Here is a 19,660-nt window from a genome sequence, read left to right on the forward strand (position 1 = left end):
TGAAATGGAAAGTGCTGCTGTGGCTCGTTGGTCTAGTGGTATGATTCTCGCTTCGGGTGCGAGAGGTCCCGGGTTCAACTCCCGGACGAGCCCTTGTGTGCTCTTTTCCTCCTCTTCCACAAGACTGGGAACTGATATCCACATCACTTCGCAGCGTCTGCTTATGGCAAACGATGGAATGTGACTAATGACTGAACGAGCCTGGTGAATTCTCATCACGTGGCACAATGAGAGCGTGCAGTCAGCTGTCCGAGGCGGCAACCTCATTGCTCGTTCAAAAGAACACGTACTGAAAACTCATCACCACTATGTCGTAGATGAGCACCGCGATCGCTTGTTGTCATGCGTCCTTACTTGGGAAATGCAGAAGCAAAAACTGCCCTCTCTCAGCCACCGAAACGTGTGCGGCTCGCCTTGCGCTCTCTGCGCCTCGCATATTTGTGGAGCTGTCTGCTCTTCTTTCTGTTGAAGTAATCAAGTTACGGGGCGTCCTGCAGCCTATGATGTTCTCACTGAGAGCTTTCAAGATTTGAAGGAAAACTACGAGCTTGATTGCTCAAGTCGAACGAATGTGATTGTTAAGCAATCGATGATCAAAAGCACGTCTTCTAACAATTCCTGAGAGTATTATCAGCACTGTTTTCACTCGGATATACTTTTCACTTGCTAAGCTGACAAATAGGACGAGAAAATGCCGGAGACGCACTCAGTGCAGACTGAGGTTGGGAAGGAGGTGTGGCCCTTCAACGCTTGACAATTGAAGGACATTCTCTCCGCAACGGAGGAGCACCTGTCAGAAGTCACAGAGGCTAAATGAGAGCACCAGGCTCCTAGAGCTCTAAACTCAGACCTGGAGGATGCGGGCATCAATCCCGCTACCTCTGGCATGCTAAGCGAGCGCTCTACCATTTAAGCTCATCCTCCTCTCTTCATGCTTTTCGGCATCATGTCTTACCGCCTCTGCCCCTCTTACCGGGCACCGCCCACTGCCCTTGGTCTGCAAGGCAGTCCTTTCAAGTGCGATGACGACGCTGGGACCTTCGTTGCCTATTGTACGAGCTGAACTTCTGTGCTCATCAATTCAACGCTCTTTCCATCAACTCATCTTGTCTTTTGACGCTTCATGTCTTGCGCTCCTTTGACTATCGCCATATCGGGTGACTGCAAACACTGAAGTTCTTGCTTACGGAGTGTGGAACATTGTTTTCAAGTGATCGCTGTTCTGTCATGTTGACGCCGAGTGAATCTTTCTTTGGCAACATGGGCAGGCTGACAGCAGTGCGAGCGAAAGAAATGGCAAATTTCTTGACTTATTTCTGAATGTGAATGTTCTTTAGAAAAGGGATGTGGCGTTGCTTATCGCCCGTGTAAAGGTCACGCATTCCAGACGTGGTTATGAGCGAACAGTTGCCGCAAGTGTTTGAAAAGAGCAAGAGAGGAAGCAGCCCTGCCCCGTGTGAGGATCAAACTCAGGCCCTTCAGATGACGAGACTGACGCACTACCAATTACGCCAACAAACCCAGCTGCAGGACACACACCGGAAAGTTTGCCTCACATGGATTTCAGTCGCCCGTTCCCTAATCTTTAGACGCCCTCTGCTGAATGTTGCATTTGCCTTTTGATCTCACCGATACATTTTGGGTCTGTTTCTGTTGTGAGTCCGTCTTTCAGATCTCACCTAGCACAAGTCTCTCTGGCTGAAGTGGCCTCTCTGCTTCAGCATCGTGCCCTCACTCAGCCATTAAAATTGTCACTCGGACTTCTGACAAGCTGACATGAAATGTCGAGAGTGGCGGAGACGCTTAAGCCAGAGAGAAGATGAAAAGGGGGCGTGGCTGCGAAACGCTTGACAGCTGCACGATGCTCTCCCTGCAAGGCGTGACCACAGGCTAAAGGACACCTTTTGGCACATCAAGCTCTAAGCACACACCTGGAGGATGCGGGAATTGATCCTGCTACCTCCCACATAAAAAGCAAACGCTGTACCATACAAACCAACCCCCCTCGCTGGGGCTTATGCCTCGGCGTCACCTAGTGCCGCTTGTTCCCCTCTTACCGGGCACAGTTCACTGCCCTTCGTCTACAAGGCAGTCGTGTAATTGCGGCTTTCTTGACTTATTGATGAAGGTCTGACTGGACGAGCGAATGACGCCTCTCCCCCATCCTCAAGCTCGCGACAGATTGAAATGGAAAGTGCTGCTGTGGCTCGTTGGTCTAGTGGTATGATTCTCGCTTCGGGTGCGAGAGGTCCCGGGTTCAACTCCCGGACGAGCCCTTGTGTGCTCTTTTCCTCCTCTTCCACAAGACTGGGAACTGATATCCACATCACTTCGCAGCGTCTGCTTATGGCAAACGATGGAATGTGACTAATGACTGAACGAGCCTGGTGAATTCTCATCACGTGGCACAATGAGAGCGTGCAGTCAGCTGTCCGAGGCGGCAACCTCATTGCTCGTTCAAAAGAACACGTACTGAAAACTCATCACCACTATGTCGTAGATGAGCACCGCGATCGCTTGTTGTCATGCGTCCTTACTTGGGAAATGCAGAAGCAAAAACTGCCCTCTCTCAGCCACCGAAACGTGTGCGGCTCGCCTTGCGCTCTCTGCGCCTCGCATATTTGTGGAGCTGTCTGCTCTTCTTTCTGTTGAAGTAATCAAGTTACGGGGCGTCCTGCAGCCTATGATGTTCTCACTGAGAGCTTTCAAGATTTGAAGGAAAACTACGAGCTTGATTGCTCAAGTCGAACGAATGTGATTGTTAAGCAATCGATGATCAAAAGCACGTCTTCTAACAATTCCTGAGAGTATTATCAGCACTGTTTTCACTCGGATATACTTTTCACTTGCTAAGCTGACAAATAGGACGAGAAAATGCCGGAGACGCACTCAGTGCAGACTGAGGTTGGGAAGGAGGTGTGGCCCTTCAACGCTTGACAATTGAAGGACATTCTCTCCGCAACGGAGGAGCACCTGTCAGAAGTCACAGAGGCTAAATGAGAGCACCAGGCTCCTAGAGCTCTAAACTCAGACCTGGAGGATGCGGGCATCAATCCCGCTACCTCTGGCATGCTAAGCGAGCGCTCTACCATTTAAGCTCATCCTCCTCGCTTCATGCTTCTCGGCATCATGTCTTACCGCCTCTGCCCCTCTTACCGGGCACCGCCCACTGCCCTTGGTCTGCAAGGCAGTCCTTTCAAGTGCGATGACGACGCTGGGACCTTCGTTGCCTATTGTACGAGCTGAACTTTTGTGCTCATCAATTCAACGCTCTTTCCATCAACTCATCTTGTCTTTTGACGCTTCGTGTTTTGCGCTCCTTTGACTATCGGCATATCGGGTGACTGCAAACACTGAAGTTCTTGCTTACGGAGTGTGGAACATTGTTTTCAAGTGATCGCTGTTCTGTCATGTTGACGCCGAGTGAATCTTTCTTTGGCAACATGGGCAGGCTGACAGCAGTGCGAGCGAAAGTAATGGCAAATTTCTTGACTTATTTCTGAATGTGAATGTTCTTTAGAAAAGGGATGCGGCGTTGCTTCTCGCCCGTGTAAAGGTCACGCATTCCAGACGTGGTTATGAGCGAACAGTTGCCGCAAGTGTTTGAATAGAGCAAGAGAGGAAGCAGCCCTGCCCCGTGTGAGGATCAAACTCAAGCCCTTCAGATGACGAGACTGACGCACTACCAATTACGCCAACAAACCCAGCTGCAGGACACACACCGGAAAGTTTGCCTCACATGGATTTCAGTCGCCCGTTCCCTAATCTTTAGACGCCCTCTGCTGAATGTTGCATTTGCCTTTTGATCTCACCGATACATTTTTGGTCTGTTTCTGTTGTGAGTCCGTCTTTCAGATCTCACCTAGCACAAGTCTCTCTGGCTGAAGTGGCCTCTCTGCTTCAGCATCGTGCCCTCACTCAGCCATTAAAAATGTCACTCGGACTTCTGACAAGCTGACATGAAATGTCAAGAGAGAGTGGCGGAGACGCTTAAGCCAGAGAGAAGATGAAAAGGGGGCGTGGCTGCGAAACGCTTGACAGCTGCACGATGCTCTCCATGCAAGGCGTGACCACAGGCTTAAAGACACCTTTTAGCACATTAAGCTCTAAACACACACCTGGAGGATGCGGGAATTGATCTTGCTACCTCCCACATGCAAAGCAAGCGCTGTACCATACAAACCAACCCCCCTCGCTGGGGCTTATGCCTCGGCGTCACCTAGTGCCGCTTGTTCTCCTCTTACCGGGCACAGTTCACTGCCCTTCGTCTACAAGGCAGTCGTGTAATTGCGGCTTTCTTGACATATTGATGAAGGTCTGACTGGACGAGCGAATGATGCCTCTCCCCCATCCTCAAGCTCGCTGACAGATTGCAATGGAAAGTGCTTCTGTGGCTCGTTGGTTTAGTGGTATGATTCTCGCTTAGGGTGCGAGAGGGTCCGGGTTCAACTCCTTGATGAGCCCTTGTGTGCTCTTTTCCTCCTCTTCCACAAGACTGGGAACTGATATCCACATCACTTCGCAGCATCTGCTTATGGCAAACGATGGAATGTGACTAATGACTGAACGAGCCTGGTGAATTCTCATCACGTGGCATAATGAGAGCGTGCAGTCAGCTGTCCGAGGCGGCAACCTCATTGCTCGTTCAAAAGAACACGTACTGAAAACTCATCACCACTATGTCGTAGATGAGCACCGCGATCGCTTGTTGTCATGCGTCCTTACTTGGGAAATGCAGAAGCAAGAACTGCCCTCTCTCAGCCTCCGAAACGTGTGCGGCTCGCCTTGCGCTCTCTGCGCCTCGCATATTTGTGGAGCTGTCTGCTCTTCTTTCTGTTGAAGTAATCAAGTTACGGGGCGTCCTGCAGCCTATGATGTTCTCACTGAGAGCTTTCAAGATTTGAAGGAAAACTACGAGCTTGATTGCTCAAGTCGAACGAATGTGATTGTTAAGCAATCGATGATCAAAAGCACGTCTTCTAACAATTCCTGAGAGTATTATCAGCACTGTTTTCACTCGGATATACTTTTCACTTGCTAAGCTGACAAATTGGACGAGAAAATGCCGGAGACGCACTCAGTGCAGACTGAGGTTGGGAAGGAGGTGTGGCCCTTCAACGCTTGACAATTGAAGGACATTCTCTCCGCAATGGAGGAGCACCTGTCAGAAGTCACAGAGGCTAAATGAGAGCACCAGGCTCCTGGAGCTCTAAACTCAGACCTGGAGGATGCGGGCATCAATCCCGCTACCTCTGGCATGCTAAGCGAGCGCTCTACCATTTGAGCTCATCCCCCTTGGTTCATGCTTCTCGGCATCACGTCTTACCGCCTCTGCCCCTCTTACCGGGCACTGCCCACTGCCCTTGGTCTGCAAGGCAGTCCTTTCAAGTGCGATGATGACGCTGGGACCTTCGTTGCCTATTGTACGAGCTGAACTTTTGTGCTCTTTCCATCAACTCATCTTGTCATCTTACAGTCTGGGTAATTGGAGACTGCACTGTTCTGCTTCCTAAGGTAATATACGGGTTTTTCGCATGAAGCCGTATTGAACAGTATTTCTCGCATTGTGAACATGTGCACACAGCGGTCCCCCGGGTTCCAGTTAGTGCATAATTATGCATCAATGAAAAACTAAATTAGCTCACTGAAAGTTTGATGTAGAGAATGTGGAAATTTCCAGAAGTTGTGGTCTTTTAAATGCATTTGGTTTGAAGACGTTCTGTGCTTCCATTGTGAAGATATGGACAAAACAATATTTGAGCGTGGTAAAAAAAAGTCATAAAAATGACAAAGTGAAGGCTGAGAAAGCATTCACAATGCATTTTATACACAAAGCAAGTGTTTTTGTAACTCTAAGAGATTTCCCGAAAGCACTACAGGCGTGCCAAAATCGTTTTCGAACTTCAAGCTAACTTTACCCCCGTCTTAGAGAAAGGACTGCCTTTCACTTCTCTGTGTTTTCTTTCACAGCACTGTGCACCTTTTCATTGCTCTCGCTTTCAGAGCCTCTGCACAGCACACGACTCGACATCAGGAGGCACATTGAAGTGAAAGCAGAAAGCGCTGCGACATGCACTGTGCAGATCCCGCCACACTAAGAGGTGAGTGGGTCTGTTCGATCACAGCGCATAGGCGAATCCCCAAACAGTGTGCGTGGCAACAAAAAAAGCTGCTCTGTTTTGAACTGGGGACATTGCATGTGTGAGGCTAACGTGATAACCACTACACTATGGAAACGGTGGGAAATTGTGCCCAGTGGCCCACTGCTGAGCTTCACCAATGCTAGTCAGGGACCAATGCTATTCGATGTGAATTAAATGCTATTCATCTGTCCAATTCTATTCAGGGGTGGAAAAGGGTGGAGCCGTTTGTGTCTTTTGTTCAAAGACACCCCCATCTCAGAGCCGGAAGTACAAGCCTTCCTCCCGCAGGTCCACAAAGATGTTATTGTTTAAGAAGATCCTGCGAAAGTCGGCCATCTGCCTTTCAGCCCTGCAGTAGTCCAGGCTGAAAGAGAAGCAGCCCTTCACCCTGGCAATGTACAGCCTGACAAGGTCTGGCTTCAGGCCATTGTACATCATGAGGTTCCTCCTCTCCCAGACAGCTGTCCTCGTTAGGCTGAGGAGGAGGTTCACTAAAATGGCATTAACCCCCCCCCCCCTCAGACCCGCGGTACCCAAAGAGGAACAGCTCTTTCTAGGGCACCCCGTCAAGAACAGCTCCTCGAACAGAGCGAAACAGACAATCCAGCAGAACCATCAAGTACGCCCTGGCTCGAGCTGGGGGAAGATCTTACCCCAGAACACCTCTGAGACCGGCACTCTGAAGCGTTTCGCCATCATCAGCCTGTAGAACATGCTGGTGGTGCACCCCAGGAGGTCCACCCCACGGTCCCCCCACTTCACCCTCAGCTCCGGCCAGCCCGGGCCTGCTGCCCCGTCTTGTAGATGGAGCTTCTCCAGCCAACTGTCCGGGAGACCGAGTTTGAGCTGCTCGTAATCCTGACGGATCTTACTGACAGGCAGCTCGTCGTCGACCTCTCGCACAGCGTCGACAATAGCCTGGGTGGGCAGAAATCCGTCCTTTACTTCATAAAGAAGATCCTTGACCTTGGATATGCCAGCCCCGTAGAGCTGCCTGTTCCATCGAGACACCAGCAGGGGGTTGAGGAACAGAGGCTGTTCCAGAAGCTGGGCCCGGGTCTCCGGCGTGTAGGAGACATGCTGGGACATGAACTACCCCCTCGCCAGCAGGACCTCCCTGTAAAAGGAGGGCAGATGTTTTATCAACCCCGGAGTGAGCCTCACCAGGAGGGTCTCCTGCCCCAAGCCCCCGCAAGTCTCGAGGTAGCTTGCCATACCAATCTTCCAAATGCTGACATTATCCAGGTCAAGGAACTTCTTCACTACTTTCAGCCTAAAGCTTTTCAGCTTCAGGCCTACATCACACAGCTTCAGCCCACCCCTGGAGATTTCCCCAATAAGGATGTCATGAGTGACCCGCGGAGGCTTCCCCTCCCACACGAATCCAACCACCAGTTGCCTAATCTCATTCTCTACCCGTTCAGGAAGAGGCATCACAGACAATGGGTACCACAAGAGGGACAGGCACAGTGTGTTAACGAGCAGGACCCTTCCCTTTAGGGTCAGGGACCTGTGTCTCCACCGATTTAATTGGCCCTCATCTTAATGAGCTTCTCCTTCCACAGGAGAAGCCCAGTGGCCTGCTCATCAGCGTTAATGTAGACGCCAAGGACCTTCAGGTGACCCGTCTCAACCCTGAAAGGGTAGCCGAAGAGCGGGGCAAGGTCTGCCCTCCCCACCGGCATGACCTCAGACTTCTCCAAGTTTACCTTGGCGCCCGAGGCAGCGCAGTAGGCCTGCACCACCTCTAAAATGGCCGAGATCTCCGCCAACGTCAGTCTGGTGTCGTCAGCATATTGGTAGATCAACGAGGTGGCGGTGCCCCCAGGCAAGGTCACTGGAAAGAAGCTTGTGAGGGAACCATTCACCTAGACACAGCTCACGATCCCCTTGTCCCCTTGACCCTCACACCTGAAGAGTGCTGGCTGTGATGAATTAAACCAGTTTTACAGGTTTCAATCACAGACCATGTGACATGGGACTCAGTAAACTAACAGCGCCATCGGATTTGATAATACCTAACCAAAATCCGCAATATGGAAACAGAACCTGTGTGATTGTTGATAGATGATGTACTCGTAACATTTTTTCAAGACGAACTACAACATTTAAAAAATGACTTGTATGTACTTGATATCTCTAATCAATCCACGGGTTCCAGCACAAAACGAAAGTAAAACGCATACCGTTTCGCGCTTCTTATTAGTTGCTCAAAAGTAATTTGACCGTATGAAATGCATAATATAAACCTAGAAACATAAACGTGAGCAGTACTTAAGCACTGTAGTATCGGTGTTAAGACATACCTCTCAAAAACTGTAAATCAAGTTAAAAATATCTCAAGACCGATTCTGGTCGTAATGAAACCATGCAAGGGAGTTTTTATGTCCGTTGCAGTTCTTTTGCAACATGAATATAATTATATCGTTATTAATTTCTTGAGATACGCGATTCCATATTATATTCCCTTTTAATCAAATTCTAAAAGTATGCTTGTTGACTCCGGTATCACGTTAGTTAAAGACTTCGAAGCTTACAATGTTTAGGGAGAAATGGAATACTGGTGTGTATTTTTTTCTTTTCATGATAGGTGTCGCATTTTAAATCATTTTCGTAGTTAGAAATTATGAAACGCCCTGTTAAAAGCAAGGAAGTTTTTATGCCCGTTGAAGTAAAACAAAATGCCTGACAAAGTATGGCTTGGACAGATTCCAAGTGCTTGTACAAATGTGCTAAAGAAATTATACTTTGAGTATACAGCTTGTCCAAGGTCATCCATTATTAATACTATTAGTAATATCTTCAGTAAAGGCTTTGATGCATATATATTTCTGATAAAGGTAGGTTGTGTACTTTTGTCCAACTGAGCAATCTTGCTTTCATAAAATATACCAACATTTTAATGACTGATGATTAACATGCTGTAATACACAGTTCAAAATTAAAGGCTCAAATGCTGTACATGAGAGGTTAAGCTCCCCCTGGCGGTTTTACAAGGCGACGCCGGATAGTTAGTCACGTGACACACGTGAACTGCGTGATACCGCGTGATACCGCGACACGCCCACCGGGGTATGCCGCGAAATACCTCACCCATTTTGAATGGCTGCATCTGTACATGCTCGGGAAAGCGAATCCGAACAAACCTCATGCCATCAGCAATGGTGGTCCCAGGGTAGTGGCGCATCCTGATGTCCGAAATCACTCTCACCCCCCAGCTACTCAGCTTCTCCTTGATAGTCTCGTTTGAGATATATGCCGGGAAATGGAGGAAGGACACCACTACCTCCTTCCGCTCCAGCCAGCGGCAGTAGCAGGGTGTGCCCTGCACATCCAGCCCCACAGCCACCGCGTCTGCATGTTCCTTTGAGTCCAGAGTCAGTTCAAACTCTTTTGGCGTCCGGGGGTGGCAGGCAAAAAGAGAGCCCTCCCCACAGACGCCGTGCACAGCTGCAATAATAGCACCCGCAGACGGTTTCTCCACGCCGCTCACATCCACCACAACAGTATGCGCCCTTGCAAAAAGCCGCCGGGGGGGTCGGTCCGAATTCCTCATCCTTCTCTTTCCTACACCACTCTCCTCCTCCACTACAATAACATTCTCTGCCTCCATGTTTTTTCCTTCCATTAAAACACAAACAGGACTCAGAAAGCAACAAAAAAGCAACAAAAAAAAAAACAAAAGTCTCTCCCCTCCCCAAACAGAGCTAGGCTGAAGGGGAGGGCTTCAAAAATCAACAAAAAACACCAAAAAAAACACAAAAATTCACAAAAAACAAAGTCTTACTAAAGACAAACAAATCCTCTTCTTCTTCTCCTTCTTATAGAGAGGACAGCTCCGTCACCTCTTTTACGACGCTGGTTTTTTTCCCTTGCGTTTTTCTCTTCTTCCCACGTTCTCTCTCTTCACTGCCTTCGTCCCCGCTCTATTTCACTTCAGCCTTTCACTCTTGCTTCCTTCCAATGAGGACGGAGCTGAAAGGGCGCTATAGAGGATCGCTGTGGAGAGCTGCTGCTGTGCTTTGACATCTGAGCTCTGTGGAAAACGATCTCAATACAATTCTGAAAAACGCGACTCCCCGAACGCCAGCCGAACAAGTCTCCACAGCCGAAGCGCTGTGTCTCTTTTCAGCTGGCGATAAACCTTTCCTCGATCCTTTGCGGACTTGTAAAACTGTTCATGATCAGAATAAAAAACGCTCACGCTAATACACAAGCACCCGTGTCTCGCCAAAGCTGACAAATAAACAGACGGACAAGCCGCACTGCACGTGTGAACAGGGGAATGAGCGAGCGAGCGGGGATAGGGCGCCTCCTGCGCTTAAAAGCTTACAGCACCTGGTATTCCCATGCGGTCTCCCATCCAAGTACTAACCAGGCCCATCCCTGTTTAGCTTCAGAGATCAGACGAGATCGGGCACATTCAGGGTGGTGTGGCCACAAGCGAAAGCTATGGTGCCTGACTCGCTACTTGAAGCTGTGTGTGGCTGGGGCTCCGTGCCCCCCGAGCGGGACTGAAGGATCGTTCGTGTGCAACTCTTTGGAAAGGAGCTGCTTTCCAAATCACATTGCGTACCTGGATGTTGGCGAATGTGCTCCCTTGTGTTGGCTTGTCCCGCACTGGAGGAGAACAAACAAACTGCTTGGAGGAGCACAAGGCAAGTCTTCACAAGACAAAAACCTCCAGTGCACAGCACTCAAAACATTTCTGGGCTGTCGCGTGTTTATTTCAGCACATAAAGCACACCAGTCCAACATGTCGGCCGGGCGCTCTGCACCTCCGCCCTCTTGTGGCCTTGCGGCGTCAGAGCAAGAGGCTCCTTCTCGCTGCCTTTCCGCTGTGTTGCAGAGCCCCGAGAGGGAACCTGGAGCGCACACTTTGTGGGGGGCAGGGGACCGCGTTCGCGCTCTCTTGCGCGAGTACTAAATCTCACGGCGCCAGCCAGCGGCCAGGGGACAAATACAATATCGCGGGACAGGGGGGCCTCGTCATTGATTGTTACATAAGAGACGGGGATTAGGAGGAGACCCCGACTGATTGGTAAAGGGGAACACTAACACCAGAGTGACACCCCCGGCGGCTCTTTTTGAGAGACGCCCTGGGATTTCTTAATGGCCAAGGAGGGTCGCCATCAGGATGCTGGGGCATAAGAAAGCCACACAAACCGCAGGGTGAGCGCTCCCTACTGGTCCCAGTCACACCTCTTGCAGGAGCAGCAGCAACCTGAGCTTTTCCGGGGGGAATCTCCCATCCGGGTGCCGGCTAGGCTCACACCTGCTGGGCTGCCGTGGGTGAGCCCAGTCGAGAGTCGCAGGGTGAGATCTAGTCACAGGGGAGAAACGATACAAGCGAAGGATTACTCGGCTCCCAGCACTTGAAAAGACCGACAAATGACTCGTTCCCGCCGGAGCTGAATGTACCTGCATGTGTCGTGTCGTCTTCTTCCCCCGCCACGCTGTGTTTGCTTTATTGTCTTTGAAGCCGGCCCCCAGGACGAGACGGGCTGTTCCTGTGCCCCAATTAACACTTTACAGGTGCCATTCCCCGACATTGTGGCCATTGTCGGTGGTCACACGCGATAAGATAAGGTGGAGGAGAGTGGGGCATGCCCAGCACCAGACATTCGAAGAGGGGGCTGTGCGAGGTGAGGTGTGACACGCCGGAGCCCTGACGCCGCTAATGCGGAGCACTTGTTGAACTGGCATTGAAAGGACGTGTGCACACGGAGCGAGCCTTCCCTGCGGCGGAGCGTGTTGTGTGCGCTGCAGTGGTGCCGAGAGAACAGCACAGAAGGCAGCAGGCTCTGGAAAGCGGGTAAGAGACGGAGCCTTGTGGGCAGGCGAGCAGGCCCATTTTTTGGAAATTGCTGAAAAGGCTCCAGTGTTTGTTCGGTGCGTGGCAGGCGCACGACGCGAGCCTGCGTAGCGATTTGTGGGTCTGGTGTTATGCAAATGAGGCCGAATTGCATCCCGGGACATGCAGCGAATGCGCATTGGCGACTGCAGATGTGTAGGAAACGGCGTGCTCGTTTTCTCGTTTTGCCCACCCTTTTGAGTGTTAGTGTGGCGTGTGAGTGTGCGAAAGAGTGGGCCCAGCAGGAGGCAGTGGCGTGCGGGGCGAGGAGCTGGGCTAGGCTGCGCACTTTGTGCTGTGGGTCCGGGCCGCTTGCAGGGCCTTATATAACTTATACTTACCTGGCAGTGGAGATACCTTGATCATCCTGTAGGTGGAGTAGTTGGATTGTTTGCTTGTTTTGTGGAAGCAGTGTTTGTTTTGCAGTTTACGAAATGGCAACTTTTGGATCCCGCAAGAATGCTGTGCGTTTTGAGGTTTTGGATGACCTCTTCATGGATCGCATGCAGTTCAGTAGAAAAGTGTTGCAGAAGGAACTTGGCTTTGAACCTCGGCACTTGGATTTCATCTTCGCTCTCCCAGGTCAGAAAGCATTTGAGGTTGTTTTTGCTACCTATTCTCTGTTTGAACGATGTGTGGATGTGTTTGAGGCAAAAAGAGGGAAAGTTCCTGCCCTTGAGAAGATCAACTTGCAGCCTCTGACACAGAGAGAGAGGAAAACAGTGCATGTTGTTATGTTCTCGAATCTGGCAAAGACGGAGGACATTCAAACCTGGCTTAACCAGTACTGCACCGTCCACCATGGAACTGAGGTTAGAGATGTTGACAGTATAAAAACAGGAGGCAAGGAAATTCGAGGTTCGTTTGCTACCGGACAATGTAAATGGAGGCTTAAGGCACCTGCCCTCTACAATCCGGCTGGGCACCTGCAATGGCTATGTTTTTTATGTGGGACAACCAAAGGTGTGTCAGCGCTGTGGTGCTGTGGGACACCTGGCATTGTCCTGCACTGTGAAATGCTGCAAGACCTGTGGCAAACAGGGACATTTATCCTCTGACTGTTCAATGCTGCCAAATTGCAATTTATGTGGCTCGGAAGGACACGTTTTTAAGAACTGCCCTCACGCCTACGCCAATAAACTCAAAATGAGAAAGGATGAGGCAGTGCTTGTTTCAGCCAAACCGGCCTGAAAATCCAAAGCAAATAACAAGTCAAACAAAGAACCCTTGTTGGACAAAGACTCTCAGCCTCCAGCCAGGATCAGTCCTGCTGTGGCTCCGGGGCCGGTGGAAGAGAAATCCACTACGCCCCCACAACTGCAGACTGCACCAGACAAGCACGAGGGTTTGAAAACCCCCGAGAACAGCGAGGACCCCTCCCCCACTCCTGCTCCTCAGAACGAGGGCCAGTGTGGGGCCCCCCGGTGAAGCGGGTCCAGCGAGGATACCCAGGATTCAGCAGAGCTGCTTTTCTCAGACTCTGCAAGTCCTACAGATGCCCTCCTCTCCTCCATCCAGTCCATCACGGAGGATCTGCAGCAGCTGGTGGGTGAGGGGGAAGAGGAGACTGGTGCATCGGCTGCACCCCTTTCCCCTCAGTGCTCCCAGGAGCTGGACTTGAGGAAAAGGAAAAATGACTCTGTTTTCTCCCCGAGCGAGGAGGAAGGAGAGCATGGTGATGGGGACAGCTGGAACCCCTGCACCCCTCCCTCTACCCCCTTCCCTGAAATGGACTCCGTGAACGCTATTACTGCTGCCACCCTGATGAAGGCTCATTCAGAGGATGGCTGGCAGGAAATTGGTAAGAAGAAAAAGAAAAAGAAGTAAATCAAGAGAGGTATAAAAGCTTTGAAGATAGGTGGGATAAAGGGCCTTCTGATTGGTCAGGGGACAATAACAACAGAACCTCTGGCGTGGCCATTCTTTTCAAAGGATGGGCTTTCAAATTGAAAAGTATTCAGAGGGTCATAGATGGCAGGTTGCTGTGTGTGGATGTGGAATGGGGGACCGTTAACCTGCGGCTAATCAATGTGTATTGTCCTACTGACGTTGGAGGAAGGGTGGAGCTACTCAAAGCACTCTCTCCCCTATTGTTATGTAGCACAGACGTGATAGTGGGAGGGGATTTTAATTGTATCTTAGAGCACACAGATAGGCAGTCTAGCTCTCCGATAAAATTGGATTCCAGCTCACTGGCCCTGCAAAACTTAGTTCAAGACTTTAAACTCTCAGACACATATAGATGTATATATCCCACAATAGCAGGATATACATGGTCAGGGAGGAATAGCAGCTCCAGAATTGACTATTGCTTTGTCTCAGAGAGAGTGAAAGTTGTTGGGGTCACTCTTCACCCTGTCTTCTTCTCAGATCATCAGGCTTTAGGGTGTAGAGTGGAACTCCATGGTGGGACTGTCTTTGGCCCAGGCCTCTGGAAACTCAACACAAAGCTGCTAGAGAATGAGGGGGTAGTATCCCGCTACAAGGAGAAACTATCACAGTGGCTGTCCTTGCAGTGTCTGTACGAGTCAGTAGGAGAGTGGTGGGAGGAGGTGAAGGTGAGGACAAAGGCCTTTTTCATGGATGAGGGAAGGAAGGCTGCTGCCAGACGGAGAAGAGTGCTAGCCAGGAAACAGAGGCAGCTGCAGCGTCTCTACACGAGACAGTGGCTTCGATGTGCTCGAGGATATCACCCTTTTAAAAAAGGATGTCCGGAGCATAGCGGAAGAAAGTAGTCGAGGAGTGCTGTTAAGAAGCAGAGTGCAGTTCTTGGAAGAAAATGAGAAGTGTACTTGCTTCTTTTTCAGGAAAGTGGTAGGCTCCAAGTCTGTCATGGAAAGTGTAGTTGATGAGGAGGGAAGAGAGAGAACAGAGCCGAGTGCTATCCTCTCCTGCATCGAGGCCTTCTTGTCACGGACGTCCAAGGGGACTAACCGTGGGGAGCAGGAGGGCGGAAAAAGACCCATATGCTTAGCGGCGATACGGGAAAAAGGCCCGGGCTCATTAGTGCAAAGAGTTCAGGAATGCCGTATAGAAACCTGTGCCCTCAGGGAGCGGACGTGGGGCGCCCTGGTGCTAGGCGGGTCTCAGGACATCCGAACGTCAGTGCTGAGCGAGGACAGAGTGCAAGACCCTGAAATTTTTAGCCAAGGGAAAGAGAGGGACAGGAAGGACAGCAGACCAGAAACTAGGGACAGGACAGAGAAGGACCGCCCTCTGGCTGCAGAGGGCGTGACACTTCTACTCAAGACTGTACAGCTCTACAGAGGTAAAGGATGAAGAAATTCATTTTTTTACCTCAAAGCTAGAAAACGTTTTGAGTGAAGAAGATAGGGAAGTACTTGAGGGGGATTTGACAGTAGAAGAGCTGAGAGGCTATGGAGAGCTTACAGAAGGGGAAAACGCCGGGTGCTGACAGGCTCCCTAAAGGGGTGTCTGCTTTTACTACTTGCACGAATGAAGGCAAAAAAAAAGCCAATCGATGTGAACGAACGGCGCTTTACAGAGGAGTACTGCCTGACTGGATCGTTGATGAACGACAGAGGCCACTCCGACCTCTTCTCGGTTTTCTTCAATGACTTACTAAGGATCTTCTTCACATTCGCCCATGCAGGGGAAGCCAGTTACACCAAAGCAAACGCAGGAAAGTGCATTTCAAGCAGAGACCAGGAGGGACTTGTTTACACCGACAGTGGGCGGAGAATGGAACAATGCGCCCAGCCCTGTTGCTGGAGCCGATTCTTGATGAGCTCTTGGGCTCACTAAGAGGCCCCCGCTGGATGCTAATCTTTCTGTTGTTCTTGCAGGTCCTGCGCTGCTTTTGAGCCGACAGAGCTCGTCCTGGTTTGCCGGCACAGCCCAATTGCAAATGATCGGCTACGCGTACAGAAGGAACGTGCGTTTGGTACAAGAGTGCACGAAGGCACCGGAAATACATTGGGAACAAATGACCGGTTGCTCAAGACCTCTGTGAAGTACAGGAGCGTGCAACACGAGGCTGTTTCCGCCCGGTCTCGAACCGGGGACCTCTCGCGTGTTAGGCGAACGTGATAGCCGCTACACTACGGAAACCTGCAGGGACTGCTGCTGGTGTCTCGCTTGCGTTTCGGGCTGAGAAAGGGACGCGTCACTTTAGGAAGGGGGTGCTGGAGAGAGGAACAAAGGGCGCGATGAAACAAAATGCCGAAACCCGGGATCGAACCAGGGACCTTTAGATCTTCAGTCTAACGCTCTCCCAACTGAGCTATTTCGGCGGTGCGCTAAGCCCACAGCCACCTGCTCCAGCCTTCCTGTGTTGTGGCATGAGCGCACCAAGAGTAGCGGGAGAGTGTTGCAGGAATGTCACTCAGAAGGAAAGCCACCCAGCTGCGCCCTCTGAGCTCTGTCCAGCGCATCTTCCTCGCATGGACTCCTGCCTGCGACGGGCAGGAAACAATTAGCAAGAACAGAACGACACCCCATGGGTGTCTCATGACCGCACCTTAGGTTGTGACACGTGCAGGTGTGAGGGGTTGCCGGGCTACTTTGGAGCAGAGCTTGGGCGGAGGGGGGGCAGGAAAGCAGACAAAGAGGTGACACCTCAAGGTCTGCACGATCACAGCTCTCCGCCGCCCCAGGCTTCCGCTCGATAAGCTACTGGACACACCCGCCCCTCCTCACACAGACCGTGGAAAAGCCCCCGAGTGGGAGGGCTCTCTCTTCCTCCCAGGAGCTCTTGGACACGACGCACAGACAGGGCGCGGGGAGCCGCTGCCTGCAAACACGGCTCCAGGAAGGACTCCACTCCGCAGGAGCCGCAGAGCAGAGGAGATGAGGGCAGCTTAGCTCCTGTGCAGAGACCTGAGCTGTTGTTGCTGTGGATGCTGTCTTTTCTGCACTCGGGGTAGGAGTGAATGTTGAGTTGCCCTTAGAAATGAAGCAGAGCACTTCAACGGCACGGGTGTGTGTGTGTGTGCGCCCTGGTGATTCTGGGAGACAGATCGAACCTGGGCTAAAAGAGAGGGGGCTTAGCCCTCTTCCATTTGCTAGTTCAAAGTTGTACAACCCATTTGTATCTGCTAGGCGGCGCAGTCGTCGTGCACAAAGAACGCTTTGAAAAGCGTCAAAGGCAAGTCATTCCGAGTTGGTCGTTTGTGTTTTCCGTTCAGACGCGAAATGCTGAAATGATCTCTCGGCTCCTCGGTTGTCATTTCTGCTCCGTAAAGGGATCACAGCACGCGTCGGCTTCCAGCATGCTGGATCGGGACACGATGCCGGGGGTTGGAGAGAGCGATGTCTTCCTCGTTAGTATAGTGGCAAGTATCCCCGCCTGTCACGTGGGAGACCGGGGTTCGATTCCCCGACGGGGAGTAGCTTTTCTTTCACCTCCTTAGAGAAATGACTGCCTTTCACTTCTCTGTTTTCTTTCACAGCGTCGTGCACCTTTTCATTGCTCTCGCTTTCAGAGCCTCCGCACGGCACACGACTCGACATCAGGAAGCACATTGAAGTGAAAGCAGGAAGCGCTGCGACATGCACTGTGCAGATCCCGCCACACTAAGAGGTGAGTGGGTCTGTTCGATGCACAAAGAACGCTTTGAGAAGCGTCAGAGGCAAGTCATTCCGAGTTGGTCATTTGTGTTTTCCGTTCAGACGCGAAATGCTGAAATGATCTCTCGGCTCCTCGGTTGTCATTTCTGCTCCGTAAAGGAATCACAGCACGCGTCGGCTTCCAGCACGGTGGGTCGGGACACGATGCCGGGGGTCGGAGAGAGCGATGTCTTCCTCGTTAGGACCTGTCACCTGTCCCCACCTGTCACGCGGGAGACTGGGGTACATCAGGACGCGCATTGAAGTGAAAGCAGGATGCGCTGTGACATGCACTGTGCAGATTCCGCCACACTAAGAGGTGAGTGGGTCTGTTCGATCACAGCGCTCGACGAATCCCCAATCCCCTTTTGTGCCTGGCGACAAAAGATGTCTGTTTCCACCCGGTTTCGAACCGGGGACCTTTCGCATGTGAGGCAAACGTGATAACCACTACACTATGGAAACGATGGTAAGACGTGCCCAGCGGCCCAGTGCTGAGCTTCGCCAATGCGATTCAGCTGCTTCCAGTGCCTTTATTGGAGTGCACTGATGGACGGTGCTCTCTCTCCAGAGACCAGCACGCCTGTCATGGACGGAGCAGGAAAGGCGGCGCCACATTCTACAGCCCTCTCCACGCAATCGACGAAATCGGGCTACTGAAGTGGAGAAAAACGCCTCTCCAGAAAGTGCAAATATCATCTTGGAGACTATAAATCCTATTGCCGAAGGTCAGCCCTGTCTACCAGAGTAACCCTCCCACAGCGATGATCAGCTCGTCTCACACGCGAGAAGTTTCGGTTGGAAACAAGCGCCCCCTCTTCTCGCACGTTTTGCACGTTCGAGTAGTTTTAATGCTGCTCTTTCGTACACGGTGCTGATCTTTTGGAAAGCAGGAGGCAAAACCGAGTCGAACCGCCTGGGTGAAAACCAGGAACCCTAACCGCCTTACTATATGGCAGCGAACAACCATGCTGTTCCCGGCATCATGCAAGGAAACTACATAAATATGAGAAAACACGCAAGAGAGTTGTCACTCAGAGTGTCGAAGGGTCGATGTATACTGGGGCTCAGTTGAAATGCAACGTCAGGACTTTTCCGAATTATGTCACACGAAGAGAGCACAGCCCTTTCCGCCCTGCCGCGTGTGTCTCGGTAACTCGCTGTGATCGTATAGTGGTCAGTACTTTGCGTTATGGCCGCAACAACCCCGGTTTGAATCCGGGTCACGGCAGAATAGGGGCGTCCGCTTTTACTACTTGCACGAATGAAGGCAAGAAAAAGCCAATCGATGTGAACGAACGGCGCTTTACAGAGGAGTACTGCCTGACTGGATCGTTGATGAACGACAGAGGCCACTTCGACCTCTTCTCGGTTTTCTTCAATGACTTACTAAGGATCTTCTTCACATTCGCCCATGCAGGGGAAGCCACTTACACCAAAGCAAACGCAGGAAAGTGCAATTCAAGCAGAGACCAGGAGGGACTTGTTTACACCGAGAGTGGTCGGAAAATGGAACAATGCGCCCAGCCCTGTTGCTGGAGCCGATTCTTGATGAGATCTTGGGCTCACTAAGAGGCCCCCGCTGGATGCTAATCTTTCTGTTGTACTTGCAGGTCCTGCGCTGCTTTTGAGCCGACAGAGCTCGTCCTGGTCTGTCGGCACAGCCGAATTGCAAATGATCGGCTCCGGTTACAGAAGAAACGTGCGTTTGGTACTGTTGTAACAGAAGGAATAAGGTTCTTGATCCCAAGATGAAGTAAAACAGATGAGTTTATTGCATGCAAGGAACAATAAAGCCGAAGTCTTGTTTCCCGCAAGAAACAACAAAACCGAAGTATTGTTCGATGTGCCGGTACAAACTTTTAGGTTATATAGTCCTTGCTTGCTGCTTCAGACGTCATTCAATGTTATGGTAAGGGGTGGGGTCATGGTATTTGGCCAGTTAAGAGGCCCTGGCCAAATGGTCAGTCTAAGATTATGCCCCCAGGGGGTTCCTTGTTCGCATCTGGAATCCTTATCAGTTAACCCCCTTTCCTGCCATAAACCCCTGTTGCTTAGAAGTCTAATTTTCAGGCAGAACTGACTTAAGTTAACC

General features: G+C 51.0%; 6 non-coding genes across 6 annotated transcripts; 2 read left to right on the forward strand and 4 right to left on the reverse strand.

Annotated features, from left to right (window-relative positions):
- The first annotated feature begins 21 nt into the window (after positions 1 to 21).
- On the forward strand, positions 22 to 93 carry trnap-cgg (transfer RNA proline (anticodon CGG)). The gene has a single exon. It is a non-coding gene; the product is annotated as a tRNA-Pro (tRNA).
- Positions 94 to 2,204: 2,111 nt separating this feature from the next.
- Positions 2,205 to 2,276, forward strand: trnap-cgg (transfer RNA proline (anticodon CGG)). The gene has a single exon. It is a non-coding gene; the product is annotated as a tRNA-Pro (tRNA).
- An 8,193-nt stretch (positions 2,277 to 10,469) lies between these two features.
- LOC148663505 (5S ribosomal RNA) lies at positions 10,470 to 10,588 on the reverse strand. The gene has a single exon (XR_015938123.1). It is a non-coding gene; the product is annotated as a 5S ribosomal RNA (ribosomal RNA).
- A 5,407-nt stretch (positions 10,589 to 15,995) lies between these two features.
- trnav-aac (transfer RNA valine (anticodon AAC)) lies at positions 15,996 to 16,068 on the reverse strand. Its single transcript has one exon. It is a non-coding gene; the product is annotated as a tRNA-Val (tRNA).
- A 109-nt stretch (positions 16,069 to 16,177) lies between these two features.
- trnaf-gaa (transfer RNA phenylalanine (anticodon GAA)) lies at positions 16,178 to 16,250 on the reverse strand. The gene has a single exon. It is a non-coding gene; the product is annotated as a tRNA-Phe (tRNA).
- Positions 16,251 to 17,957: 1,707 nt separating this feature from the next.
- trnav-cac (transfer RNA valine (anticodon CAC)) lies at positions 17,958 to 18,030 on the reverse strand. Its single transcript has one exon. It is a non-coding gene; the product is annotated as a tRNA-Val (tRNA).
- Between the last annotated feature and the right edge of the window lie 1,630 nt (positions 18,031 to 19,660).

Source organism: Lepisosteus platostomus, chromosome 5 (assembly GCF_059453375.1).
Source record: "Lepisosteus platostomus isolate fLepPlt1 chromosome 5, fLepPlt1.hap1, whole genome shotgun sequence".
Taxonomy (NCBI): domain Eukaryota; kingdom Metazoa; phylum Chordata; class Actinopteri; order Semionotiformes; family Lepisosteidae; genus Lepisosteus; species Lepisosteus platostomus.